Source organism: Balaenoptera ricei, chromosome 3 (assembly GCF_028023285.1).
Source record: "Balaenoptera ricei isolate mBalRic1 chromosome 3, mBalRic1.hap2, whole genome shotgun sequence".
Lineage (NCBI taxonomy): Eukaryota > Metazoa > Chordata > Mammalia > Artiodactyla > Balaenopteridae > Balaenoptera > Balaenoptera ricei.
The window spans coordinates 108,364,589-108,389,350 of NC_082641.1; the positions used below are offsets into that span (position 1 = coordinate 108,364,589).

At 39.9% G+C, this 24,762-nt stretch overlaps 1 pseudogene; it reads right to left on the minus strand.

Moving 5' to 3' along the window:
- Positions 1-19,301: 19,301 nt before the first annotated feature.
- LOC132363384 (NADH-ubiquinone oxidoreductase chain 5-like) lies at positions 19,302-24,375 on the minus strand (annotated as a pseudogene).
- Between the last annotated feature and the right edge of the window lie 387 nt (positions 24,376-24,762).

Consider the following 24,762-nt stretch of genomic DNA (forward strand, 5'->3'; position numbering starts at 1 on the left):
TTTCAGCATCTCTTCTGGGTAGCCACTCTGACAACTGCCAGCCTGGCCCATCATTTAATCCAATTCTGATCCAAAATCATGACAAGAGAAAATGCTAAACTTTCTTGGAAAATCAATGAATTTTAATGTTTCTTTTATCACTTTGAATGATTTGTCTGTTGATAATGCTTCATCTCCACACACATCTCCACACAGAAAAATATCCCATTTTGATGTAAATTACATAATTGTTTTAGATGGTAAGACATTAGTCTGAGGTCAAGATTAGTGGTTCCCATTGGCTAAGACCATAAAACTCATGAGGGCACAAATATGTAACTTTAATATATCATTCATCTTTACTTATATTTCAAGTTTATACATCTCTTCTGATATCATAAAATAGAAACTTAATCAATCCTAGGTCACTTCAGGCATAAAGTCAGTTCTGGAATTTCTCCCAATTTTTTTCTCTCTCTGGCAATCATCTACATTCTGGAGAGCTCATAGTGGGTGAATTACCTGGTCTGTGATAATTGGCTCTGTCCACTGTGGTGTCTGCTGAGATTCCCTCACCGAGGCTGGTCTGCATGACTGGTATCTTCCTTCTGTTGGTTTTCCTATATAAGATGTCAGTTCAGTCATAGGTACTTGCACCCCCCAGCCTCTACATCATGGTTGAGTGATATCTTCAGGTCTGCCGTCCCTCTCTCACATAATCCTGTACCTTCTTGTGACAAAAGAAAGTTTGAATTATTCCAAGTCATTCTGGATCTTTAAAAACTTCTGTAGCCATCTGAGGCCTATTCTGACTCTAAAAATCTATGCAGCCAATTCTATTCTACTTCTCCAATATCTGGGAGATAAGGGAACCGCTCCATGGCTGCAATTGCTTTTCAAATGGGAAGCAAGACACTGTGCCCTCTACACTTGAATCTCTAAACTTAGCTGTTTACATAAGCACACGCACCCCTACCCCTTGAAGAACTGGTCCTGAGTGAGTCAGGTGCAAGCCCACAAGAGCATCTAAATCTCTAGAAAGCCCTTTCTCTTAACCTATTGTTTGTTAGAGTATTTTAAAAGTCTAGTATGCAGCAATTACTGATCATACCCTCTTGTTCTGTTGTGCTTCCCACCACAATCCCCCACAGTTTAGCTCCTGTCTAGAATTAAAGGGCAGGGACAAAAAAATATGTTCAGAACCAAAAAGCACATCAATTTATATCACTGCAAATAAAAACTCTGTTTGTAGTCCTGGCTTTTCTACTAATCCACCGTGGGGCACTATGTGAATTATTTAACCTGAGTATTAGTTTCCTCCTTTATAGATTAAAGGGGTTGAACTAGGTGATTTTTAGAGTCCTTCACAGCACTAACATTGAAGGAGCACATGTTTACAGACTATAAACACATTCGAAGTCCAGAGTTGACAAGTTGCATCTGCAATCAATCCCACACAACTTGAAAAGGATGACATGATATAATCCATATTAAAGTGTTTTGAAAAGTTCAATGTACCATATAAGTAGACCTTGGTGTACAGCAATTTAATGTCCAGCAATTTTCTTTTACAGCCTTCAGCCAGTTAAATCTGTGTTATCAATATACCACACTCATTGCCTGCAGAGAACACAAAGTGAACATTAATCTGCCATTCTCCTTCTTAATGTACTCCAGAGACTAGATCCAGCATCATCTAACCTCTCACTGTCCTATACCCCTCTACCATGACTTCTTCACAGGGCCAGGCAAGTGAAGCAGAGAAAACAAAAGGGTCTTTGGACCAATGATGATTATCCCTAAGTGTAAGGATAATGGTTTTTATTCGTTTTATTATTGTTGTGATTTTCATGGTTTGCACACTCTTTTAAGCCATTTCAAATGAGATGATACTAAAAGATATTTGGGGTAATAGCAGCAGTGCCTCCCAGACATCTGCTTTGAAGACTTCTACTCTGTCATTGCTCATGATTATGACTTAGTAAGAAAGAGCTTGGACTTTGGAGTTGAACAAACTAGAACTAAATCTATGCTTGACTCTTATGGCTTTTGTAGCCTTGGCCGTGTTGCTTAGCATCTTTGAGCCTAAATCGTTTCTTCTTTTAAACTGTTAACAATTTTTTAAAAAAAATTACCCAATAGAGAAGTTGTGAAGATTAGTGTTAAAAAATGTACCAAATGTAGAGAGCTCGGCACATTTTGGATTCTTGGTACTTGATCAGCGATAACTTGGTGCTGGGACTGCCACTGAATGTGGGAGGCCCTGTGCAAATACTGTGTATGAGGCCTTTATCTATATAAACAATTTGATTTAAAACAATTATTACAAAATGTATTGAAACATGCGAGGTTTATTGTTTTATTGGTGAATATTTAGAGTAATGAGAAGGGAAAAGGGAGTTACATATATGTCTGTTGTCCAGTCAGTGCACTTGGAGATTCTTCATGGTGCCTAGACACCAAATCTTCCTGTTCAGGTCCAAGAACCACTTCTTCTGACCTTTATATTTACATGCGCCATCCTGTCTAATTTCATATCTCCCACTGAGAGAAAAGAGGTAGCAACACTGATAAGAAACTAGGAATCTGGAAAGCTCTTGCTTTCTCATTAGCTCTCTGAAATTATCTTTTGCATCAATTGTTCCTGAGCGCTTTTAAATGATCTTATTACGCTATTTCTTCTCTCTCTCTCTCTCTATTTCACTGGGTATGTATTGGTAGAAACTGCTGGTTTTTCAAAACAATTGTCTAAGCATTTCCAGATCTTTAGTGTCCAAGAAAGGTGTTTTTTTTAATAATAAAAAAAACCCCACAATGTTTCCTAATTAATATGTTAAAAATAATTTAACATTGAGCTCTGTGATCCTTCAGTGTGGTTTTAGAAATTATCTTATGAGGTCATTCTCCTGAGATAGAAAATTAACACTGCTTGATAATAAACCATTGACCATGACCGTTTTTATTCCCAGCCTCCAAAATCAGTCATCTACTAGGAAGAAGGCAAGAATATGAGAAAAATTTGTTAGGAATAGAAAAAAGAAAGGTCTTTATATGACTAAATAGACTAAATTAAAAATGTAGAATCTCGGTCTATTTCGAAATACTGTATACTCTTCATGCACACTCAGGTGTATGAAACAGAATTAATATTTCAGTTTACCTAGGTCAAAATTTCTATCATCAATACCCTGTTAACAATAAGAAATCCCATGTTAAGAAAAAAAAAGAAACATACTAAGCATTTTATCTTAAGTCTTTGGCACGAACTTACTGCCTGGCTGACACATTCTCTGTCCTTTGTCTTTACCTGAGTAAGATGTTAACTTCTAGTAACTGCCCATCCCCACGTTACCATGGAAAAGCAGTGTACAGCACAAGTCTCTCTCACTGCTTGCAACCTTAGCAGTAGATATAATTGGCCCAGAATTTACCTTATAGGGAATTTGATGGCAGGTTTTACTTTTTTTAATTAAATTATACAGGATGAACATGACAGGGTGGATAACTAAAATATTTTCTTTTAGGTGGATGAAATAAATTTTTCATTAGCCTCAAGTATGCCGGGTAGTTTGCTTGGTGCTCAGGTGAGCCCAGAATAGAATACTAGCCTCTGTCCTCTTAGAACTTATAGCCTAAAGTAAAAAATGAAAGTAAAACACACACACACACACACACACACACACACACACACACACACACACACTACGTAAAAGTTCATGACTCCAGTAGTGTCCTAAGTATTGTGGGAGTTCAGAGAGATGAAGGGAAGAGAGAATTAGCTCATTTTATATTCAGAAAAAGACAACAGCAAAAGAAGACATGAGTTTTCTTTTTCATTTTTTTAGATTATCAGCCAAAGAGTAAACATGCTTCTTTTTCCATCACTTCAGTATACTTCATGTAATTTCCCACTCTTTTGTAAAGAATTAAGATTCACAGAATACCCTGAAATCTGCATTTTCAATAAGTTTAATAACTTAAATATTCTGATGAGAATAAAATATAAAACAGTGAAATATATTTTCCATTAATCTTCTTTTGTTATTGATAAATAAAATGTTTTAAATTATTGAGATAAATATGCCTTTCAGGCAGAAACACATCCTTTTCTGATGTATTTCTTTTTATTAGTTAATATATGTTATATCCAGTCTAGGGCTTCCAAAATATATTTGGTAATATAAATGTGTAATGAACCAAATAATACTTTATTAGGCACAATACACAAGACTGTAATAAAGAAAACATTTTGCTCTAATTGTCTTTATCATCTCTGGCCAGGAGGACAATATTTTTGAGCTCTTCATATTGCTAAATTTTCTTTTTTAATGTGATGCTATTGCTACATGGAAAAAGATAGAACTTAAAGAAAAACAAATCCCAGAGAGGGAATGGAAATTAATGAGTTAGAGAATAGAAAAACCAGAATGCCTAATTAAGAAATCAAAATGTTGTTTTTGGGAAAACATTAGCAAAATAGCTCAAAAAAACAAACAAAATATATAACTTGATAAAGGAAGAAAGGAAAAAGCACAAATATACAAAATAAAAAGTGACAACAAGGAAATAGCCTTTGAAAAAAGAAATTTAAAAAAAACTTAAGATACAATTTTGCAGATGTCTATGCGAATATATTTGAAAATCTAGACCAAATGGATTATTTCCCAAGGAAATACAGGTTGTAAAAATTAATCTTATTAGAGTTAAGAAGCTTATATAGACCATTTTCCATAGAAGAATTGGAGAAAGTTATTAAGGAGCTACCCCACGTAAAGCACCAGGCCCAGATGGTTTCACAGGTGAATTCTACCAAATCTTCACCATCACACAGAAGGAGGTCTCATTGTACAGGTCCCTCCTGTCCTTTATTAGTGCTATTAATATAAACTGACATGTATTGGGGACATGCATTTCTTAGAGAAACTCAGGAAATATCACACATTCAATCTGCTACAACATGGGAAAATAATTTTTCTGAAATGCTACATTTTACTTGTTTAAAATTCACTATTTGCTAATGTTATTCTTTCTTTTTCCTAAGAAAAAGAGAGAGACAAAAATTATTAATTTTGTAAGTGTGAAGTGATTTGGGGTCTTGATAGGAGAATCAGACTAAGGATTTCAGCCTCAGAAATAACACCAAGACATCCAGGGTTCATGTTACTTCCTTTTCTTCAAAGCCTATAGGCATAATGTTATCAAAGTATAAACTTCATACTGCGAAGTGCTGTGATATACTGTCATGATGAATTTCAGTCCAAACTAGATTGTAGTATTTGTCAGAAGAAGAAATGAATCCGTGTATGGATGGTGAGGGTATACTGCAATACTGCTAGGTTAAAGCAAAATACTCATGCTATTCATAAAAATTAAAAAACATATTCAGCTGACATAATTCCTTCCCATGTGCTAGGTGTTGCATTAATTTGCCTCAGTAAGAAAACCACATCTGAAATACAAACATCAATTCAAGTCATCACCTGATTAGGTTTATAATAATCCTTTGTCATTCTCCAAGACTTTTCAGTGTTTTTAACTCCCCATCTGTGGAATTTAATGATATTGTGATCAGAATATAGATACTAATCTTGCAGTTCCTGCAGTGAAATGATTTTACTTTGAATTTGCTAATTTAGAAGGAAAGAAGAGACTGAAGGATTTACTTCATGGGTAAGGGATCCTTTCCATTGTTCAAGATATGTATTCAGCTATATGATAAGAGACTTGGAAAATAACCATAAATAATATTGAAGATCCCTTTGAGGCTACCAGGAAGCAAACCTAGCACAGACATACTTTTACACCAATTAATACCCATTAAAACTATTGGGCTGAACTGGAATCCTGGACCTCCAGAAATTAATGTCAGTTCTCAGCCAGTATCTTATAGCCCTTCCTTATTCAAGAGTTCCTTTAGAAAACAGTTGAATGAAGGTAGACACATGTGTATTATCACAGTGTCTCTCTGTCAAGAGTTTAGCTAGTACTCCATGGTATTGCTGTCTCAGCCTCCATTTTGTTTGGCCAAATGGCCTGCAGTGACCTTAAACTGACACTAGCACCTTCAAGCAAGCACAAGCCCTAGACAGTATCCCACAGAGTCACAAGCTAGTGTAAGTTCCTGATATGATTTCTCCAACAGCCCTTGTGATCAATATTCTCCCTTGCTTCTCAGTGCCTTCCTCTTGTGTGCCCCTTAGATAAGACCCCACAGTGGAGCTTACCAAAGCCCTCCTCTTACAGATTGAATTGACAAATCTTCCCTGAGCTGGAGAACACCAAACCACTCCACCCACAGACCCTAATAAAGACATGTGCCCCAGGTCCTGCCTCTCTCTGTCTGCACTCTGCCTTGACCTCCCCATTTGCCACCCGCAGGTGTGTCGTGTACTTCCTTCAGGACCTGTGACTAACAAACTTCTCTACTTCAATGTCCCTTGTGGTCCACTGTTGAAGTGCAGCAGTTCACCATTTGTCACCCTGTGCTCCACTTAAGTATAAATTTGACAAATTCATAACACTCTCCCTAATGGTACCTGACCCCTCCTTTATCCAAAGTGCTCTGAGTCTTGATCTGACTCAAGCATGAGACCTAGTTAGAGGTTGGGACTTTCTACTGTTGTGACTCAAATAAGGCATCTGTTCATCAGATTTGGCATTTGGAGTTTTTACAATTTAAGTAAGACCTAGTTGACTTTCTAATCAATTTTGGTAGACCTCTATAATTATTTAACCATCCTAGAGAATTCTGAGTGTCCAATCATTCCCTGAGACATTAACTCTTCCTACACTTCTGCTCCATTTTCTGCTATGTAGGCTCTGCCCACCAGGTTCCTCCCATTTTTACTAAAATCATAGAGTCCAGTTTTGTCCCATTCAATGGCCGTTTCCACTAGAATTCCTGGCCTAGAATGAACAGCCAGTAAAGTTGTTTTAAAGATTCTAGTGCTCTCCCATCAATCTATTCTTCATCACAAGTGTGAAGGAAAAGTTTGGGAGCCTTAGAATGAGGTAGGGTTTTTTGAAAGCATGGGATATACAATCTAGCATTTTTGTCTCCCAAATTCTTTCAAGTCTATCTCCCAAATTACGCCAAGATTTTTCTACTCTTATCATGCCATTTAAGGTCTTTGTTCAGTCTAAGTTGTACTAAAGAACCTAGAAAATGTTTAGATCTAAATGGAGCTACCATGTTGGGTACAGAAAAAATTTAGCCCAATTGAAAATTGTGTTTAACCATCCTGGGTTAAGCACTCAAAATATCCATTTCCCCAGACACTTTAAATTCACGAATTCTTGCAATCATTTTTACTCTGATTTTTCATTGTATCACCTAAGCAATATTGAGATTGTTAAAATTCTGCTTACTGAGAACCAATAAGGCCCTAGTGGAAGTTTCAGCTTTCTCTTTCAAAGGAGACACATCATACTCAGCCAAGAGAGGAGCAATGAAAATTACTTCAGATGGATTCATTAGTTCAGAGTTCTCAAAGCTTTCAAAATCCTCTCAGATTTTATTGATTTCAGTTATAAAAATCTCACTCTTATTTGATCAAGGCTCTAACATTCACTTAAAAGACTTGGCAAGGTTATTAACCCACAGGCTGCTGTAACTCAGCAACTCAAAAAAATCAATCATCTCCCAGTTTAATTTTCAGTGATCTCTGACCAACTGCTACAATCAATGAAGTATGTTTTTTAGCACTATCACAGGAAGGCTAATAATTTTTTCTTATATCTTGAGTGATCATTTCACAATGTGAGCTTGTTTTTCTGTCTTTAACTTACCCAATACCATCAGGATCAAATATTCCACCCCACTGTCTGGTATCCCTTAGCCCCTTTAAATTAGCCTTTTGGACTAACTTCCAATGCCAGAGAGTTTCATCATCAGTGGGCACATGACTCCTGGTGAGAAGACTTGATTAGTACTCTTGTAAAGATAGACCATGAGCAGTTAACTTCTTATCCAGGAGTCTTCCTATATTACTCCATCTCCTCAAAAAATTAAATCCAGGTAACTCACATTTTCTTGACGGTCTATTTGCCTAGAACACAATTTTTGTATCTAATTTTGTCAGATTTCTTTGGTTGCAATCGACAGAAACTAATTATGCTTGACTTAAGGGGGGGGGGAGAATATAACAGAAGAAAACTGTGTAGCTCACAAAATCAAAGGAAAAGTTGAAAACCTAAATCTTAGACAAGACCAAAATCAGAAGTTTCAGGTATTTTATTTTTTTAAATGTTTTTTTTTTTACAGTGTGATTTTGTTTGATTGATTGATTGACTGATTTATTAACGTCTTTACTGGAGTATAATTGCTTTATAATGTGTGTTAGTTTCTGCTGTATAACAAAGTGAATCAGCTATATGTATACATATATCGCCATATCCCCTCCCTCTTGCGTCTCCCTCCCACCTTCCCTATACCACCCCTCTAGGTGGTCACAAAGCATGGACTTGGTCTCCTTGTGCTATGCGGCTGCTTTCACTAGCTATCTATTTTACATTTGGTGGTGTATATATGTAAACGCCACTTTCTCACTTCATCCCAGCTTACCCTTCCTGTTCCCCGTGTCCTCAAGTCCATTCTCTATGTCTGCATCTTTATTCCTGTCCTGACCCTAGGTTCATCAGAACGATTTTTTTTTTTTTTTAAGATTCCATATACATGTGTTAGCATACGGCATTTCTTTTTCTCTTTCTGACTTACTTCACTCTGTATGACAGACACTAGGTCCATCCACCTCACTACAATAATTCAATTTCGTTTCTTTTTATGGCTGAGTAATATTCCATTGTATATATGTGCCACATCTTCTTTATCCATTCATCTGTCGATGGACACTTAGGTTGCTTCCATGTCCTGGTTATTGTAAATAGTGCTTCAATGAATATTGTGGTACATGACTCTTTTTGAATTATGGTGTTCTCAGGGTATATGCCCAATAGTGGGATTACTAGGTCATATGGTAGTTCTATTTTTAGTTTTTTAGGGAACATCCATACTGTTCTCCATAGTGGCTGTATCAGTTTACATTCCCACCAACAGAGCAAGGAGGTTCCCCTTTCTCCACACACTCTCCAGCATTTATTGTTTCTAGATTTTTTGATGATGGCCATTCTGACCAGTGTGAGGTGGACCTCACCGTAGTTTTGACTTTCATTTCTCTAGTGATTAGTGATATTGAGCATCCTTTCATGTGTTTGTTGGTGATCTGTATATCTTCTTTGGAGAAATGTCTATTTAGGTCTTCTGCCCATTTTTGGATTGGGTTGTTTGTTTTCTTGATATTGAGCTGCATGAGCTGCTTGTATATTTTAGAGATTAATCCTTTGTCAGTTGCTTCGTTTGCAAATATTTTCTCCCATTCTAAGGGTTGTCTTTTCGTCTTGCTTATAGTTTCCTTTACTGTGCAAAAGCTTTTACGTTTCATTAGGTCCCATTTGTTTATTTTTGTTTTTAATTTCCATTTCTCTAGGAGGGGGGTCAAAAAGGATCTTGCTGTAATTTATGTCATAGAGTGTTCTGCCTATGTTTTCCTCTAAGAGTTTTATAGTGTCTGGCCTTACATTTAGGTCTTTAATCCATTTTGAGTTTATTTTTTTGTATAGTGTTAAGGAGTGTTCTCATTTCATTCTTTTACGTGTAGCTGTCAGTTTTCCCAGCACCACTTATTGAAGAGGCTGTCTTTCCTCCATTGTATATTCTTGCCTCCTTTATCAAAGATAAGGTGACCATGTGTGCGTGGGTTTATCTCTGGGCTTTCTATCCTGTTCCATTGATCTATATTTCTGTTTTTGTGCCAGTACCATACTGTCTTGATTACTGTAGCTTTGCAGTATAGTCTGAAGTCAGGGAGCCTGATTCCTCTAGCTCTGTTTTTCATTCTCAAGATTGGTTTGGTTATTTGGGGTCTTTGTGTTTCCATACAAATTGTGAGATTTTTTTGTTCCATTTCCGTGAAAAACTGCCATTGGTAGTTTGATAGGGATTGCATTGAATCTGTAGATTGCTTTGGGTAGTGTAGTCATTTTCACAATGTTGATTCTTCCAAGCCAAGAACATGGTATATCTCTCCATCTCTTTGTATCATCTTGTTTTCTTTCATCAGCATCTTATAGTTTTCTGCATACAGGTCTTCTCTCCTCCTTAGGTAGATTTACTCCTAGGCATTTTATTCTTTTTGTTGCAGTGGTAAATGAGAGTGTTAACTTAATTTTTCTCTCATATTGTTCATCATTAGTGTATTGGAATGCAAGAGATTTCTGTGCATTAATTGTGTATCCTGCTACTTTACCAAATTCATTGATTAGCTCTAGTAGATTTCTGGTAGCATCTTTAGGATTCTCTCTACATAGTATCATGTCATCTGCAAACAGTGACAGCTTTACTTCTTCTTTTCTGTTTTGGATTGCTTTTATTTCTTTTTCTTCTGTGATTGTTGTGGCTAAAACTTCCAAAACTATGTTGAATAATAGTGGTGAGAGTGGGCAACCTTGTCTTGTTCCTGATCTTAATGGAAATGGTTTCAGTTTTTCACCACTGAGAACGATGTTGGCTGTGGGTTTGTCATACATGGCCTTTATTATGTTGAGGCAAGTTCCCTCTATGTCTACTTTCTGGAGTGTTTTTATTATAAATGGGTGTTGAATTTTGTCCAAAGCTTTTTCTGCGTCTATTGAGATGATCATATGGTTTTTCTCCTTCAATTTGTTAATATGGTTTATCACATTGATTGATTTGTGTATGTTGAAGAATCCTTGTATTCCTGGGATAAACCCCACTTGATCATGGTGTATGATCCTTTTAATGTGTTGTTGGATTCTGTTTGCTAGTATTTTGTTGAGGATTTTTGCGTCTATGTTCATCAGTGGTATTGGCCTGTAGTTTTCTTTCTTTGTGACATCTTTGTCTGCTTTTGGTATCAGGGTGATCGTGGCCTCATAGTTTGGGAGTGTTCCTCCCTCTGCTATATTTTGGAAGAGTTTGAGAAGGATAGGTGTTAGCTCCTCTCTAAATGTTTGATAGAATTTGCCTGTGAATCCCTCTGGTCCTGGGCTTTTGTTTGTTGGAAGATTTTTAATCACAGTCTGAATTTCAGTGCTTGTGCTTGGTCTGTTTATATTTTCTATTTCTTCCTGGTTCAGTCTCAGAAGGTTGTGCTTTTCTAAGAATATGTCCATTTCTTCCAGGTTGTCCATTTCTTCCAGGTTGTCCATTTTATTGGCATATAGTTGCTTGCAGTAATCTCTCCTGATCCTTTGTATTTCTGCAGTGTCTGTTGTTACTTTTCCTTTTTCATTTCTAATTCTATTGATTTGAGTCTTCTCCTTTTTTTCCTTGATGAGTCTGGCTAATGGTTTATCAACTTTGTTTATCTTCTCAAAGAACCAGCTTTTAGTTTTATTGAGCTTTGCTATTTTTTCCCCCATTTCCTTTTCATTTATTTCTGATCTGATTTTTATGATTTCTTTCCTTCTGCTAACTTGGGGTTTTTTTGTTCTTCTTTCTCTAATTGCTTTAGGCGTAAGGTTAGGCTGTTAATTTGGGATGTTTCTTGTTTCTTGAGGTAGGATTGTATTGCTCTAAACTTTCTTGTTAGAACTGCTTTTGCTGCATCCCATAGGTATTGGGTCGTCTGGTTTTCATTGTCATTTGTTTCTAGGTATTTTTTGATTTCCTCTTTGTTTTCTTCAGTGATCTCTTGGTAATTTAGTAGTGTATTGTTTAGCCTCCATGTGTTTGTATTTTTTACAGGTTTTTTTTCCTGTAATTGATATCAAGTCTCATAGCGTTGTGGTCAGAAAAGATACTTGATACGATTTCAATTTTCTTAAATTTACCAAGGCTTTCAATTTTCTTAAATTTACCAAGGCTTGATTTGTGACCCAAGATATGATCTATCCTGGAGAATATTCCATAAGCACTTGAGAAGAAAGTATATTCTGTTGTTTTTTGATGGAATGTCCTATAAATATCAATGAAGTCCATCTTGTTTAATGTGTCATTTAAAGCTTCTGTTTCCTTATTTATTTATTTTTTTGGATAATCAGTCCATTGGTGAAAGTGGGGTGTTAAAGTCCCCCATTATGATTGTGTTACTGTCGATTTCCCCTTTTATGGCTGTTAGCATTTGACTTATGTATTGAGGTGCTCCTATTTTAGGTGCATAAATATTTACAATTGTTATATCTTCTTCTTGGATTGATCCCTTGATCATTATGTAGTGTCCTTCATTGTCTCTTGTAATAGTCTTTATTTATTTATTTTTTTTAAAGACAATTTTTTTTTAAGCAGATATTCATTTTTATTTATTTATTTATTTATTTATTTATTTATTTTTGGCTGTGTTGGGTCTTCGTTTCTGTGCGAGGGCTTTCTCCAGTTGCGGCGAGCGGGGGCCACTCTTCATCGTGGTGCGCGGGCCTCTCACTATTGCGGCCTCTCTTGTTGCGGAGCACAGGCTCCAGACGCGCAGGCTCAGTAGTTGTGGCTCACGGGCCTAGTTGCTCCGCGGCATGTGGGATCTTCCCAGACCAGGGCTGGAACCCATGTCCCCTGCATCGGCAGGCAGACTCTCAACCACTGCGCCACCAGGGAAGCCCAATAGTCTTTATTTTGAGGTCTAATTTGTCTGATATGAGAATTGCTACTCCAGCTTTCTTTTGATTTCCATTTTCATGGAATATCTTTTTCCATCCCCTCACTTTCAGTCTGTATGTCCCTAGGTCTGAAGTGGGTCTCTTGTAGACAGCATATATATGGGTCTTGTTTTTGTATCAATTCAGCCAGTCTATGTCTTCTGGTGGGAGCATTTAATCCATTTACATTTAAGGTGAGTATTGATATGTATGTTCCTATTACCATTTTCTTAGTTGTTATGGGTTTGTTTTTGTAGGTCCTTTTTTTCTCTTTTGTTTTCCACTTAGAGAAGTTCCTTTAGCATTTGTTGTAGAGCTGGTTTGGTGGTGCTGAATTCTCTTAGCATTTGCTTCTCTGTCAAGGTTTTAATTGCTCTCTCTAATCTGAATGAGATCCTTGCTGGGTAGAGTAATCTTGGTTGTAGGTTTTTCCCTTTCATCACTTTAAATATGTCCTGCCACTCCCTTCTGGCTTGCAGAGTTTCTGCTGAAAGATCAGCTGTTAACCTTATGGGGATTCCCTTGTGTGTTATTTGTTGCTTTTCCCTTGCTGCTCTTAATATCTTTTCTTTGTATTTAATTTTTGAAAATTTGATTAATCTGGGTCTTGGCGTGTTTCTCCTTGGATTTATCCTGTATGGGACTCTCTGCACTTTCTGGAATTGATTGACTATTTCCTTTCCCATATTAGGGAAGTTTTCCACTATAATCTCTTCAAATATTTTCTCAGTCACTTTCCTTTTCTCTTCTTCTTCTGGGACCCCTATAATTCGAATGTTGGTGCGTTTAATGTCTCAGAGGTCTCTGAGACTGTCCTCAATTCTTTTCATTCTTTTTTCTTTATTCTGCTCTGTGGTAGTTATTTCCACCATTTTATCTTCCAGGTCACTTATCCGTTCTTCTGCCTCAGTTATTCTGCTATTGATTCCTTCTAGAGAATTTTTAATTTCATTTATTGTGTTGTTCATCATTGTATGTTTGCTCTTTACTTCTTCTAGGTCCTTGTTAAACGTGTCTTGTATTTTCTCCATTCTATTTCCAAGATTTTGGATCATCTTTACTATCATTACTCTGAAATCTTTTTCAGATAGACTGCCTATTTCCTCTTCATTTGTTTGGTCTGGTGGTTTTACTTTGCTTCTTCATCTGCTGCGTATTTCTCTGTCTTCTCCTTTGGTTAACTTACTGTGTTTGGGGTCTCCTTTTTTCAGGCTGCAGGTTCATAGTTCCCGTTGTTTTTGGTGTCTGCCCCCAGTGGCTAAGGTTGGTTCAGTGGGTTATGTCGGCTTCCTGGTGGAGGGGACTAGTGCCTGTGTTCTGGTGGATGAGGCTGGATCTTGTCTTTCTGGTGGGCAGGACCGTGTCCCATGGTGTGTTTTGGGGTGTCTGTGAACTTATTATGATTTTAGGCAGCCACTCTGCTAATGGGTGAGGTTGTGCTCCTATCTTGCTAGTTGTTTGGCATGGGGTGTCCAGCACTGTAGCTTGCTGGTCATTGAGTGGAGCTGTGTCTTAGCGTTGAGACAGAGATCTCTGGGAGAGCTCTCACTGATTGATGTCATGTGGGGTCAGGAAGTCTCTGGTGGTCCAATGTCCTGATCTTGACTCTCCCACCTCCAAGGCTCAGGCCTGACACCTGGTCAGAGCACAACGACCCTGTCAGCCACATGGCTCAGAAGAAAAGGAGAAGAAAAGAAAGAAAAAAATAAAATAAAAGTTATTAAAATCAAAAAGAAATTATTAAGATAAAACAATAGAGTAATAAAAAAAGAAGAGAGCAAGCAAACCAATAAACAAATCCACCAATGATAACAAGCACTAAAAACTATACTGAGATAAACATAAAAATCAGAAACTAGTCAGTCGCATACAGCAAACCCCAGGTCTACAGTTGCTCTCAAAGTCCATCACCTCAATTTTGGGATGATTCGTTGCCTATTCACGTATTCCACAGATTCAGGGTACATCAAGTTGATTGTAGAGATTTAATCTGCTGCTTCCAAGGCTGCATGGAGAATTTTCCCTTTCTCTTATTTGTTCCCACAGCTCCTGGGCTTCGGCTTTGGATGTGGCCCCACCTCTGCATGTAGGTTACCCTCTGGCATCTGTTCTTCACCCAGAGAGGAGGGAGTTAAAGGAGCGGCTGGTTAGGGGGCTCTGGCTCACTCAGGCTGTGGGGGTGGGAGGGGTATGGAATGCGGGGCGAGCCTGTGGTGGCAGAGGCCAGTGTGACATTGCAACAGCCTGAGGTGCACTGTATGTTTTCCCAGAGAAGTTGTTCCTGGATCATGGGACCCTGGCAGTGGTGGGCTGCACAGGCTCCCGGGAGGGGAGGTGTGGATTGTGACCTGTGCTTGCACAGAGGCTTCTTGGTGGATGCAGCAGCAGCCTTAGCATCTCATGCCCGTCTCTGGTGTCCAGTCTGATAGCCACAGCTCACACCCGTCTCTGGAGCTTGTTTAGGCGGTACTCTGAATCCCCTCTCCTTGCGCACCCCAGAACAATGGTATCTTGACTCTTAGGCAGTTCCAGACTTCTTCCCAGACTCCCTCCTGGCTAGCTGTGGTGCACTAGCCCCCTTCAGGCTGTGTTCACGCAGCCAACCCCTGTCCTCTCCCTGGGATCAGACCTCCGAAGCCCATGCCTCAGCTCCCAGCCCCCACCCGCCCCAGCGGGTGAGCAGACAAGTCTCTCAGGCTGGTGAGTGCTGGTTGGCACTGATCCTCTGTGTGGGAATCTGTCCGCTTTGCCCTCTGCACTCCTGTTGCTGCTCTCTCCTCCGTGGCTCTGAAGCTTCCCCCCTCCGCCACCCCCTGTCTCCGTCAGTGAAGGGGCTTCCTGGTGTGTGGAAACTTTTCCTCCTTCACAGCTCCCTCCCAGAGGTGCAGGTCCCATCCCTATTCTTTTGCCTCTGTTTTTTTCTTTTTTCTTTTGCCCTACCCAGGTACATGGGGAGTTTCTTCCTTTTGGGAAGTCTGAGGTCTTCTGCCAGTGTTCAGTAGGTGTTCTGTAGGAGTTGTTCCACATGCGTGTTTTTGATGTATTTGTGGGGAGGAAGGTGATCTCCACGTCTTACTCTCCTGCCATCTTGAAGGTCCTCTCCCAGTTTCAGGTATGTTAACAGCAGGGATTTTCAGATTTATTATAGAGCATTGTAATCAGACAACCGCTGTCCAATTTCCTTCCACATCTGAGTGTTTCTATGTAACAAATGATTTCCAAGAATACAGAGTCTGATTGGCTAGCATGGATGGATCCACCTCTGTGTTGGTGGGGAGTGGACTGGGTCCCATAATTTCTCCAAAATTAAACAGATTAGGAAAAGAGTAATCTTCAGTCCACTTCCCAAAGAAGGGATGGACTACAAACATAAATACATACATAAATAAAGACATAAAAGACTGTCCACTACACATGAAAAATGATCAAGAATTCTTATTGATTTGCATGATAATTCTGGGGAAAAAATTAGATTACTCAAATGATGGTAAGCACTCCTTGTTCATCTTCATACCTCAGCTGCCACAGTAACAGCTTTGTGTAAATTATTTTCAGTGCATAGATTCTACACACTCTTGTGTCTGAAACTGGGTTCTCACTCACCCTAGTTGAGCTCAAGGGATTTGCAGATAGAAACATTAGGTAAATGACGGAGGAGCCTGGTCATCAAGATTTCATAGTTGTCTTACCACTTACCACATCACTTCAAACTCCACTAAAGGTGTCAGTCCTTCTGAATTTCTAATTAGATGATCTCTTAACTGTGCATATCCAGGTATAAATTACAAATTACAAGACAACAATTAGATTCTGGCTAATGGTTTACTTCTATCACCAACTCCTAATGCTTTTTTTTTTACACAAGAATTTGATTTTTCTGAGCTTCCCTGGTGGCGCAGTGGTTAAGAATCTGCCTGCCAATGCAGGGGACACGGGTTCGAGCCCTGGTCTGGGAAGATCCCACATGCCGTGGAGCAACTGGGCCCATGAACCACAACTACTGAGCCTGCACGTCTGGAGCCTGTGCTCTGCAACAAGAGAGGCCGCGACAGTGAGAGGCCCGCACACTGCGATGAAGAGTGGCCCCCGCTCGCCGCAACTAGAGAAAGCCCTTGCACAGAAACGAAGACCCAACACACCCAAAAATTAATTAATTAATTAATTAATTAATTATTTTAAAAAAAGAATTTGATTTTTCTGCCATGGTAACTTTGTTTGGGGGCTTTTTTCCTACAGGGAAAAAAGATGGCATTGACCACTGAAACTCCATCATGATGTTCAACTTTGAAAACATTTCTCTCATGTAGGACCACAGCTTGCCCATGTGACATATTGTTGCAAATTAGAAGGATGGCCCCCTTCAACAATGGAATTAGAAAAGCCACTCTGAGCAACAACAACCACTCCGGTATATAACTTGGCAAGCAGAGCAAGGACAGAACTTCAGCTGCCCCTTGCCTCATGGCCTGGATCTTTGTACAATGCATAATTGGATTTGCCATTTGTGGTCGCTCTGCTCTTGGGGTAATTTAGAAAAACTGGAACAAATGCAAACCTTTCCTTTGGAGTCATCTTGTTGGAAGCGTCAGGAAAAAGGACCACAGAAAATCCTGAATTGGAGTTGTCCAGTGTTTCTACATTCGTGAGATTACTGAAGAAAACTGCACCATCTTACTGGTTGAAAGATTTTTGCCATTGTGGTACCCAACTCTTGAGATGCTTCTATTTCCTTAGTATTTAATGTGATACATCATGTGTAAGATGCTGGGTCCTTGTTGAATGCAGTGAAAATTGATGCTTACCCCTTTCTCAGAAAGGTAGCTTCCTGGATGGTCCCCATTCTTCCTGTACTTTATCCTCATTCCTTGTTCTTGACTCCTCTTGCTACTGTCCACAATGTGTCTTGACCCCTTACCTCAAATTAGTGCAGGCTCTTGTGTCTTGATAGCTATCTTGGCTGTGGCATTGTCCCTCCATCTCAGCAATGCCTTCATGGACATCATTAAGTAATGATCCTTCCATCTCAGCATGGTCCTCAAGACCCTCTCATATGTATATGTTACCCCCAATCTGGCTTGGCCAGACCGACAGTTTTCTCTTTGGCTTATTTTCCTTCCTTACCCAATTTGGGTCCAGACTCACTCATTTCACTGCACTTTTATCAGTGCTAGGTATTCATTTTGATACTCTGTCACAGATACCGAGCTGAAATCATTAATGTGGGTCAACCCAGCTATTTAGAACTTTTTACCAGTGGTTCTGAAATGTGATCTGAGGACCCCTGGAGGTCCCTGAAACCATTTCAGGGGTTCAGCGAGGTAAAAAAGCCCATATGTCAGGATCTCCTAGCAAGTCGGGTGAAAGTAGGACTAGTATTAGTGAGGCTAGGATTAGTAGTAGAGTGCCTAGGATGTCTTTGATTGTGTAATAGGGGTGGAATGGGATTTTGTCTGTGTCAGATGGGATTCTTGTGGGGTTGTTTGATCCTGTTTCATGGAGGAATAGTAGGTGGACAGCTACTAGTGCTGTAATGATGAAGGGAAGAATGAAATGAACAGCGAAGAATCATGTGAATGTTGCTTTATATACGGAAAAGCTGCCTCAGATCCATTTGACAAGAGTGGTGCTGATGTATGGGATTGCTGAGAGTAGGTTTGTAATAACTGTTGCTCCTCAGAATGATATTTATCCTCATGGTAGTGCATAGCCTATGAATGCAGTGCCTATGACTGTAAGCAGTAGAATAATTCCAACATTTCATGTTTCTTGAAAGGCATAGGATCTATAATATTGTCCACCTCCTACGTGAATGTAAAGACAGATAAAGAATGTGGAAGCTCCGTTTGCATGCATGTATCAAATGATTCACCCATAGTTAACGTCTCGACAGATGTGTGCTACTGATGAGAAGGCAGTTGTTGTGTCTGGTGTGTAGTGTATTACTAGTAATAGGCCTGTTAGGATTTGTAGAATCAGGCAGATGCTTAGTAAAGAGCCAAGTTCCATCATGATGAGATGTTTGATGGGGTTGGGAGGTCAATAAATGTATTGTTGATGATTTTTATTAGAGCGTGAGTTTTTTGGATGTTGGTCATTGATGTTCTTATAGTTGAATGACAGTGATGATTTTTCATGTCACTGGTCATGGCTGGAACCCATGTGAGAATAATGAAGACATGTATTTATTTTAAGTGTTATTTTTGTGATCAGCTTTGTGGGGGTTTCTTCAAAACCTTCGCCTATTTATGGGGGCTTTGGGTTGATTGTGAGTGGTGGTACTGGGTGCAGGATCGTGTTGAACTTTGGTGGTTCGTTCTTACGTTTGATAGTGTTTTTGATTTACTTAGGGGGAATGTTAGTTGTGTTTGGTTATACAACTGCTATGGCTACTGAGCAGTATCCTGAGGTTTGGGTTTCTAATAAGGTTGTTTTGGGGGCATTTCTTTCAGGGTTGATAATAGAGTTTTTAATGGTATTTTATATTTTAAAGGATGAGGAGGTGGAAGTTCTGTTTGAGTTCCGTGGGTTGGGAGACTGAGTTATTTATGATACTGGTGATTCTGGTTTTTTTAGCGAGGAGGCTATAGGGATTGCGGCATTATATAGTTATGGTACTTGGTTGGTGATTGTTACTGGCTGGTCGCTGTTTATTGGTGTTGTAGTTATTATGGAGATTACTCATGGTAATTAAATAAAAGCATGCTAAGGGTGAGAGTAATGAGGAATGATAGGAAGTATAGCTTGATAAGGCCTTTTTGGCTTGAGATTAGTGGGGAGAGTTTTAGTTGAATAAGGGATGTGGTTTTTGGTAGAATGTTTTCTAGTCAAATTAAGTCTAAAAGAGAGGATGCTGATTGTTGGCTTATTAATAGGTTTAGGTCAGGAGGTAGACGGTGCTTGATGGTGGGGAAATATCCTAGGAGACTAGAGAATTTAACGGAATTTGAGGGGTAGATGTATTTTAGGTTTTGTGTGTTGAGGTTAATTTCGAGTGCTAATACAAAGCCTAGGGTAGTTACTGTAAGGGCAGTTAGTTTTAGGTATAAGGGTGTAGTTATTAGGGGGACTGTTATTGGGGGGATATTGTTGGAAATAATGAACTCGGCAAAGACACTTCCAATTAGTAGACGTTTGATGGAGTTAATTAAAAGGAGGTTGTTTTCACTGATGGGGGTTAGGGGGGAGAAGCGGGGTTGTCCTAGTAGTGCGAAGAGGATGATGCGGGAGCTATAGACAGCTATGAGGGAAGTAGCAATTAGGGTTATTAACAGGGCTCAGGCACTGGTATAAGATGTGCTGGCGGCTTCAATGATTAAGTCTTTAGAATAGAAACTGGTGAGGAAATGCATTCCTGTCAATGCTAGACGCCAGATAACAAGGGATGTTGTGGTGAAGGGTAAAGCCTTGAATAGGCCTCCTATTTTTTGAATATCTTATTCGTTGTTCAAGCTGTGGATAATGGATCCGGAGCATATGAATAGTATGGCCTTAAAAAAAGCATGTGTGGGGCTTCCCTGGTGGCGCAGTGGTTGAGAGTCTGCCTGCCAATGCAGGGGACACGGGTTCGAGCCCTGGTCTGGGAGGATCCCACATGCCGCGGGGCAGCTAGGCCCGTGAGCCACAATTGCTGAGCCTGCGCATCTGGAGCCTGTGCTCCACAACAAGAGAGGCCGCGATAATGAGAGGCCCGCGCACCGCGATGAAGAGTGGTCCCCGCTTGCCACAACTAGAGAAAGCCCTCGCACAGAAATGAAGACCCAACACAGCCATAAATTAATTAATTAATTAATTAATTAATTAATTAAAAAAAAAAGCATGTGTGCAGATGTGTAAGAATGCTAGATAGGGTTGGTTGATGCCGATTGTTACCATTATTAGGCCTAATTGGCTTGAGGTGGAGAAAGCAATGATTTTTTTAATATCATTTTGGGTGAGAACCCATATAGCTGTGAATAGGGTGGTGAGGGCTCCTAAGCATAATGCTATTGTTTGAATAAGTTTTTTGTTTTCTGTTAGGGGATAAAATCGGATAAGTAGGATGACCCCTGCTACAACTGTTGTGCTTGAATGGAGCAGGGCTGACTCAGGGGTGGGGCCCTCCATTGCTGACGGGAGTCAGAGGTGAAGTCCAAATTGAGCTGATTTTCTGGCTGTGGCTAGTACAAGTCCTGTAAGGGGGAGGTTTGAGGAAATTAGGTCGAGTATAAAAATTTGTTGCAGATCTCACGTGTTTGTGTTGAACAGAAACCATGCTATGGATATGACGAACCTGATAACTCCAATGCGGTTATGTAAGATTGCTTGGAGGGCACCTGTGTTTGCATCTACTTGTCCATATCACCATCCATTGAGCAAGAAGGATATAATTCCAACCCCTTCTCACCCAATGAAAAGTTGGAAGAGGTTGTTGGTAGTAACAAGGATTAACATGCTGATGAGGAAGAGGAGTAGGTACTTGAAGAATTGGTTAATGTAAGGATCTAAGTGTAGGTACCATATTGAGAACTTCATAATGGATCATGTAACAAATTATGCTACTGGTACGAATATTACTGAGAAATAATCTATTTTGAAGCTAAGTGTTAATTTAAGGGTTTGAATAGTGATTCAATGTCAGTTTGAGATGATTATTTCTTGGCCTGTGTGGAGGACTGTTATTGTTGGAACTAGGCTGGTAATAAAAGCACATGAGACAGTATTTTTTACATATGATGGATATTTATCACTTTTGTAGAAATTTGTGTTAGTTATTATAATCGGGATGATTAGTATCAGTAGTATGAGCAGGGAAAAAGAGGAAAATAGGTTTATTACTTTTATTTGGAGTTGCACCAATTTTTTGGCTCCTAAGACCAATGGATAACTAATATCCTTTAAAAGTCTGCAAAAGCCATACTGTTAAGCATAGGGGCATGAATTAGCAGTTCTTGCAATACTTTCTCAGTAAATAAGAAGTCTTAGTCTTCTGTTACTAGATTCAAAATCTAGTGTTTTTTTTTAAACTATATTTACAATACAAGAGGCCCAGGATGATTTTGCAGTTTAGTGAGAGTAGTAGGAGGGGTAGAATGTGGAGGACCATAAGGGTGTTTTCTCATGTGAAGGAGGGTGTAATATTACTGATATGGTGTGTGTATTTACCACGTTGTGTCGAGATTAATATGTATACAGAGTATAGGGCTGTAATTACAATGTTAGTTCCTATTAAGATAATGGTGAGATTTAATCATGAGAAGGTTGATATAACTATGAACAGTTCTCCAATTAGACTGATAGTTGGGGGCAGGGCTAAGTTTGTCAGGTTTGCCAGTAGTCATCAAGTGGCTATTAGGGGGAGGAGGGTTTGTAGGCCTCGGGCTAGAATTATAGTTCAGCTATGGACTCACTCGTAGTTTGAGTTTACTAGGCAGAATAATATAGATGATGTGAGGCCATGGGCGATTATTAAAGAGGTAGCTCCTATGTAACTTCAAGGAGTTTGGATGAGGGTAGCTGCAATAACAAGTGTTATGTGGCTGACGGAAGAGTATGCGATAAGTGATTTTAAGTCTGTTTGGCGTAGACAGATTGAACTGGTTATGATTATCCCTCATAAAGAGAGCGTAAGAAAAGGGTAGGCTATGAATTCTGTCAGGGCGTTCAGTATTGATGTAATTCATAGTATGCCGTAGCCCCAGAGTTTTAGTAATACGGCTGCAAGGACTATAGAGCCTGCGATGGGAGCTTCTACATGTGCTTTGGGTAGTCAAAGGTGGAGGCCATAGAGGGGTATTTTTACTATAAAGGCTATTATGCAGGCTAGTCATATAAAGACGTTGGATCAGGAGTTGGGTAATACTTGGGTTCAATATTGAAGTACTAGGAAATTCAGAGAGCCCGTGGTGTTTTGGATTTACACTAATGCCACTAGCAGTAGGAGTGATCCAACTAGTGTGTAGAATAAAAAATAGAGTCCTGCATTGAAGCGTTCTGTTTGGTTGCCTCATCGAGTGATGATAATAGGTGTAGGAACCAGTGTGGCCTCGAATGTAATGTAAAATAGAATTAGTTCTGTGGCGGTAAAAGTTATGATTAAAAATGTTTGTAGTATGATTAGTATAGTGATGTATAGTTTTTTTCAGGTCAGTGATTCTTTGAGTAGGTGAGATTGACTGGCTAATAATATCAGAGGTAGGAGTCATATTGTCAGTAGTGGTGCAGATAGGGAGTCGGAAAAGAATGTTAATGAGAAATTAAGGCTATTATCTTTGAACTGATTAAGAAGAAGCAGGCTTGTGAGACTAATTCGCAAGCTATGGGTTGTAGTGTTAATTCAAATTATGTTGTTTTCTGATAATCAAGTCAGGGTTATTAGTATCATCGTGGGGATAATAAATTTTAGCACTGGAGGAGGTTAAAGTTTTGTACTTAGTCGGTGCCATATGTATTATTTATATGTCATTTGCCTTTTTAATTCTCATTTACTCTTAGTTATACAAAGACGTTTCCAGCTCGAATACAGAAGCAGATATGAGACTCCACCTGTCTTGTGCTTGGTCATACATTATAGACAGTTGCAAAAATTTAAAACAACGCTACTCTTCTCACTAAGCCTTTTGCTTTCCACACATAGTTATTTTTCATTAAAATGTTATATAGGTTAATGTGTAATGAGTTTATTATGTTTTGATAAGTGAATAATTTTTAAGGTTTTCAAAGGCTATGTGACAAAAATTTATAGCGATAAGGCACAGTAATGAAATCTCTGTGGAGGCTTAATAGTTGTTAATACTGAGACCAAAAGTTTGGAAATTACTGTTCTAAAACATGAGATCACTTATGAACATTGTGGGAGGGTGATGTGCCAGGGTACTTCTAAACCCAAATATCATGCCCACAGTAGCTGGATAGTGAGTGTGGCTCTCAGGACATAGATATGAAGATATATTGGAACTTTGAGAATCTTTGGTGTGTAAATGATCATTTAAGCAGTAGGTATGGTTGAAATGTCCCAGAATATGTAGAGTGAGAGGAGAACGAGGACGAACTCCCAAGAAATGGCAACCTTGAAAGACAGACATGAAAAGAAGAGTTTGCAAAGAAGGACCAAATGAAATGTCTAAAGATAAAGAAAGGAAGTGAGGAGAGTGAACTGTCACAGAAATCAAGTGGCAAGCGTTTCAGTAAGAACAGAGTGGTCAGCAGTGTTAAATTCTGCTCAGGGATGGAGTAAGAGAGGGCTCTGGTGACCCTGGTGAGAGATGTTTCAGCGACCAAGAGGGTAAGAGGTTGACAGAATTCACATATAAACAGTTTTAGATAAAGTAGAAGATGAAAAATTTGAGACAGCAGCTCTCACAAGAATTGGGTTAAAAGGGAAGAAGAGAGGTGATGGAACTGGAGTTGGGCAGGGGGGACACAGGATGGGTGAGGCTTTTGTAACAGGGGATATTAATATCTAGCTCACAAAGCAGCTTTGTAATAGGGGCGGGGCGGGTGCACAGCCGTTAACGGGAGACCCTTAGCGCGGAGGTTAGAGACCACACTCCGCCCGCAACCGGGCAGTGGTCCTCGGGGCAGAGAGTACGGTGAGAGGCAGATCTCCGCCTTCTCCCTGGGATCCTCCGGGCCCTTCCGCCTTGGGCTGGCGGGTGAGCTGGGGGGCCGGGCGCAGGCTGAGGGCTGTGTCCCGCAGGGCTCCACAGCCCTCGCCGCGGCTGCCCACGGACCCGGCCGGGGCCTTGAAGCGGCAGTGAGCCTCTCCCCCATCCCCGCCTCCGAGACCTAATGGCCGCGGCAGTCTCCATGGGTCGCGGTCCTCGGGACCGACCCCCGTTTGGGCGGCCTGAGGAGCCTGAGGGCCGGCTGGGTCCCGGGCACCTGGCTCCCTCAGTGATGCCGGCTGGGTGGGGTCTGGGGACCTGGTCCTGGGGGTGCCGCCAGCTGAGATCTGCCTCCTCAGCCGGGCCTGGGCGCTGGCGGGAGGACCCGGGCTGTGGGTGCTGGACGAACACTCCCGGGCAGGGTAATGGTCCAGCCCAGGGACCCCTTCCTCTTAGCCAAGCCTGGACCTTGAGCCTTGGGACCTTGCCCTTTCATGTCAGAACAGAGAATAACATTTGTTTGGTGGAGATTTACAGGAACATTGTGACCTGA